This window comes from Anser cygnoides, chromosome Z (genome assembly GCF_040182565.1).
Source record: "Anser cygnoides isolate HZ-2024a breed goose chromosome Z, Taihu_goose_T2T_genome, whole genome shotgun sequence".
NCBI classification, from domain to species: domain Eukaryota; kingdom Metazoa; phylum Chordata; class Aves; order Anseriformes; family Anatidae; genus Anser; species Anser cygnoides.
The window spans coordinates 29782819-29788818 of NC_089912.1; positions in this window are offsets into that span (position 1 = coordinate 29782819).

A 6000-nucleotide genomic window follows, 5' to 3' on the forward strand; every position below is an offset into this window, starting at 1 on the left:
GCCTTAAAACTTAGCTTTATTTTTGGTATATCCCAGTTAGTGCAATATTAACAACAAAGAACAACTGTAGAAAAAAAAAAAAAAAAGCCTAACACTTTGAACACATTGGATTTAACAATCTGTCAGACATTTGACAACAGAGGTTGCCAAAAGCAAGTCTTTTGCTGCCTCTATTCAGATGGATGTTCACTACTGTCATCTACAACCTCAACCCTTTTCAAAGGAAAACACTGCGTAAGACTGACTGATGATCTCATCTCAATGAAACCAAAACTCTGGGCGTATTTGATAATGTACCAAGTCACTGTCACTAAACTTGGAGCACCTGAGCCTGTTCCTCCTGGTCTTAGATTCATTAGCCTTATCTCCCTCCCCACTCCCCCCCCTCCCCTTTTTCTTTTTCTTGAAGTTTATTCTTTGTTTTCTGTTGGTCAAGGTATTTCCTAATTTAAAGGAACAAGTAAGTAGGGGAAAAGGTATGTAAAGGTATGTAAATCACAATTATTTGTACTCTCTTTGTGTGTACTTATTGTATTAATCTTTTAATTATAGCTGAGCTTTAAAATTACATATTTAGCCAGATTCTTCCTCCTCATGTTAAAGTGCCCTGGTTGTAAGATATAAGACATTGGCTTTTTCACTCTTCCGCACATGTAATTTTAGCTCTGCCTTTTATATGCATCACTTCTATTCACAGCTTCTCCACAGCTTTGAGTTCCTGTATGACACTTCCTGCAAATCATGTATGGAGAAGTACATAGTAAACTCTAACTGTTTGGTAGGAAATATAGATATAAAACCAGGAATTATTTCCCGTGATCTGGAGGCCAGTTAGATTCACAGCCTACTTGGTTATGACAGCTATAAAAAGTTGTGGTACTGATCTAAAAAGCATGTACATTGGATTAATATTGACAATATTACTGTAAAACACAACTCAGATAAAAAAAATCCATGTATTAAAAAGTCAAGAAATACAAGTAATCATTGTGGCCATTACAGACATAAAAAAATAGAGATTCTGTACAACAGTGCAAACAGTAAAGAAAAGGGTTTTAAACACACAATAAGTGAATTAGCCCAAGACAGCAATTGTAACCATTATTCATAAAGTGGCAGAAACCATCAGTCAAGGACCAAGAAGTCCCTGTGGAAGGCAGGGTATAATGTATAAATGTATTACACATTTATCTATATCTATCCATATATGAATATAATATATCTACATACCTATCTGCTTTTGTTTATGAAATATTTATAGTTAGGAACATATAAAAAACGTTTCATAGATTTTTGATTCTGATCTGAATTGTTACATGTAAAATATATAAGTTGCCTGCAAGGCTTTGCAGTATCTTGTGCTCTCCTCCCCTACAGATCTCCTGAAGGATGCAACTTTTCTACTAAGGCAGTCACAGATGAATGATATTCCCCTATGCAAACTTTAAAACACTTAGCTACCCATCTGTGCCTTCTGGAAATCTCCTTTTTATTTTTTTTTTCTTTTGCACTGATTGATAAGGCAGGTAGAAAGTTTTATCATATTTCATTGACCTGCTCATCAACTGACCAAGTGCAGAACACTTGTAATAAATAAATAAATAAAGCATGGTCCTAAATGCACTAATATGAAACTTACCTTAAAACCAAACATCAGTATGCAGATGCCCTCCAAAAATGTCTTTTATCACAAATTTTGGAGGGAACATCCTGTCCATTTAAAAAATAAAAAATTAAAAAAAAAAAAAAATAAAGGAATTTAGTTAATCTGTGAATTAGAATTTAGTTTCCTATTTTCCTTCTTTATATTATACAGGTATTTTACCTCAAGACTTGAAGGATGGAGAAATTGTAAATCCACTGTGAATCTATTCCCTTACTATAAATGTAATTAACAGTATAAATTGTCTTACTGTTACCTGATTTGCTTCTGAATCACTTTAAATGTAATACAGTTGAATCAGTAGTGTCTGTGCCATATTATGCCTGTTTTGGAATATGTAGAAATATCAAAACAGCTCTCATTCCCAGAACACATCTCAAAATATGGACTTCTCAGACAGCTGTCAGATGCAGACTGGTCTGAGCTCCATGGAATATGAAGAAGGAAGCCTGTGAAATCTAAATACATAGCATATTGACTTAGCTTAATACAAAGGGAGCACAGGGAATTCTTACAAACAACGTGCAAGTAAAAATAACCAGTAAGTAGCAGGAAAATGTTAGCTTCTTTCTTTCATGCTGATCTATTGTAAGCATTACTCCAGTCATCCCTTAATGTTAAACTGAAACAATACTGCTGTTATTTTACTCTCTGCAACAGAGAAATAAGAGTCTGTAGCAGACTGCAAAACAGGCACTTGTCAGCGAATCTCATACTGCAGGCTGACTATCAGTCATGATTTGATCTGATCTGATCAAGTGCCACTGTAGAATGTATTAAGTTTTGCCCTCACCCCTTGCCTCCTACATCTCTTTGGAAGGTGATATGAAGCCCTTTTTCAAGACAAAAACATGAGCAATTAGAGGTATGCAAAATATGATATGGAAAATAAAATTCCAAACATTCTCCAGTGTAACTTCTCCAGCTTCCAGAACCTACAAATGGAACTGGCTGGGAATCTTGCAGTGCCTTTTATTCCTCCACTCCCCACTCCCCCCCCCCCCCCCCCCCCCCTTAGAAAATGTTTCTTAGTTCTAAAAGGAGATGAAAAGCCACAAAACCTGGCTGCTTCACCCTATATAGTGTTGCAAGTCACTTCTAACAGACAACAAGAAGACCCCATGGTGTCAGCCAAAAATGAGGTTACTCAGTCCAGAAAAGGATAAAAATGAGACCTCAGTTTATGCACAGGTGAATCACTAACTTCTTCTACAAAGCTGAACTTTTCATAAAGATGAGTTATGACAAGTGCTTGTCAAAAGATTTCAGTGTTTAGGATTTGCTTGGCTGTGGAAACTGAAAATTTCAGCATACAGCTAAGCTTCAATCTCTCATTTCAGAGGTGGATTGTCTAGTATTTTTGGGTTACTATTTGTGACTAGACAGAGAAAAAGAACTCGAAACCAACATTTTATATCTGTAACAAATTCATATTCCAAGATAAATTGAGTCCAGATTGATATTTGCTTTGCAACTTCACGTGGAAGAGTAGGAAAAACAAAACAAAAAGAATCCTTCAGCACTCACTGAATACAGGCTCTAAGAGAACTAGAAAATATATCTGAATTCAAATCACAGCCCCAGACAATTTCAATTATAGATAAACCATACTGACAAATCCCACAGCTTTCAAGACAATATGCATTTAGATATAACTATGCTTACATCCTTTTCTTAACATCAGATCTATCCATCAGTTATTGCCTTCTTATATGCCGGGTATAAATTGGGCCCTGCATCTGGGGTGTAACAACCCCAAGCAGTGCTACAGGCTGGGAGATGAGTGGTTAGAAAGCTGCCTGGCAGAGAAGGACCTGGGAGTATTGGTTGATAGTCGGCTGAATATGAGCCAGCAGTGTGCTCAGGTGGCCAAGAAGGCCAACAGCATCCTGGCTTCCATAAGAAGCAGTGTGGCCAGCAGGGCTAGGGAAGTGATTGTCCCCCTGTACTCGGCTTTGGTAAGGCTGCACCTCGAGTACTGTGTTCAGTTTTGGGCCCCTCGCTACAAGAAGGACATGGAGGTGCTCGAGAGAGTCCAGAGGAGGGCAACGAAGCTGGTGAGAGGTCTGGAGAACAAGTCTTACGAGGAGAGGCTGAGGGAGCTGGGGTTGTTTAGCCTGGAGAAGAGGAGGCTCAGGGGAGACCTCATCGCTCTCTATAGGTACCTTAAAGGAGGCTGTAGCGAGGTGGGGGTTGGTCTATTCTCCCACGTGCCTGGTGACAGGACGAGGGGGAATGGGCTAAAGTTGTGCCAGGGGAGGTTTAGGTTGGATGTTAGGAAGAACTTCTTTACTGAAAGGGTTGTTAGGCATTGGAATGGGCTGCCCAGGGAGGTGGTTGAGTTGCCATCCCTGGAAGTCTTTAAAAGACGTTTAGATGTAGCCCTTAGTGATATGGTTTAGTGTAGGACTTGTTAGTGTTAGGGCAGAGGTTGGACTAGATGATCTTGGAGGTCTCTTCCAACCTAGACGATTCTGTGATTCTGTGATTCTTCTAACGTATTTCAAAACTGTTACCAACTGTTAGCATATATCCGAATTTAGCCCTCATGAGATGATACAAACCCATGTCCTTCAGTATTTCCCTTTTAAATCTCTGATGACCCTTGTTATTCATCCTTTAGACTTTTTCCAGGAAAGACACATGCTAATTTAGTGTAGCATCAGAAGCTGTATAGAGTGGTTTTGTCAAAACCTTACCAATATAAAGCAGAACAGTTATTTTCTATGTCTAATCTAGAAAACTCCTGCGTACAGATCAACTTGAAGCTCAGTGGGCAGGAGTTTGCAGCTGGATGACATTCTTGGGTGTTCTGGGTGTCCACTGGCTGCATTGTAGGTACCTCTAAATAGCATACAGTGGCTATAAACACCTAATTTTAAATCTCCTGCAGGCTGATGGGGGAGAAAAATGAGGAAATAAATCATTCCGTTACAAAGCTGTCATCCCCACCCCCCCCACCCCCAATATGCTGTCTTTTGTAAATTATTTCTGTGCTGGGAGTAGAGTACTGTGCTGGGAAGGACACATTTTTGTCACTGTGCTGGGAGTGGAGTACTGTACTGGGATGGAGCTAATTCTTTTCACGGCAGCTCATACGGTGCTGTGTTTTATATCCATGACCAAAGCAATGCTTTATAACACAGCAATGTTATCAAGCAGTGTACCAAGTCACAGGTTTAGCTCATGTGTAGTAATGCAAAGTTCTGTCAACAACTGAACTCAGGAGGAATAATTTTCTTGTGGACTTCGTTCTTAGTAGCTTTTTTCATTTAGAATAAGAAAATTTTCAAAAAAAAAAAAAAAAGAAAAGATACTCAAAAAGTCCTCAAATATAACTGCTTGAGATGGTTACAGAGTATAGGAATTGTAGATAATGTTTTCCATGAAAGGCATAGCAATCAGATCTTTTTGTATAACCTGGCCTCCAAAGATTTGGTACAGAACTCTTGTTTGCTGGGCATCACCTGCAGTACACATTGAAACAACAGAATAATTAAAGCTTGTTGTGGTTTGACCCTAGAAGGATGCTTAGCACCACACAGCTGCTCGCTCATTCCCTGTCAGTGAGATGGGGAGGAGAATAGGAGGAGTAAAAGTGAGAAAAAATGTGGGCTGTTATAAAGACAGTTAACTAGGTAAAGCTGAAGATGCATGTGCAAACAATACAAAATAAGGAATTCATTTGCTACTTCCCACTGGTGAGCAGGTGTTCAGCCATTTCTAGGAAAGCAGGCCCCATCACATACAGTAGCTACTTCTGTACTATATTTTCCACAGTGAAATTTTGCGTGATACTTAATTCAGTAATGACGCCTCAGAGCTGCAACTTTTGACAAAAGCTGTTCCACACCACTTATAATTTAAGAAGACACATTCTTTAAAATAATAACAATAATAATTAAAAATAATAAATAAAATTAAAATAATTTTTAAAAATCAGAAGGTAGACTCCTCCCCAGAGGACATAGGACAACATTATAAATCCTATTAAGAACAATTTTAAGTCTACATGTATTTGACAAGTTGATGCTATCTCTTTCAGAGTTATTTTAAAAGTTGTTTGGTGATACAGCTCTAAATAATCAGTATCATAGAGTCATAGAATTATAGAATCATAGATTGGCTCGGATAGGAAGGAACCTTAAAGACCTGGTTCCAGTCCCCCTGCCATGGGCAGGGACACCTCCCACCAGACCTCGTTGCCCAAAGCCCCATCCAACCTGGTCTTGAACACTTCCGGGGATGGGGCATCAAAAACTTCTCTGGGCAACCTGTGCCAGTGCCTCACCTCCCTTAAAGTAAAGAATTTCTTTCCAACATCTAGACTAAATCTA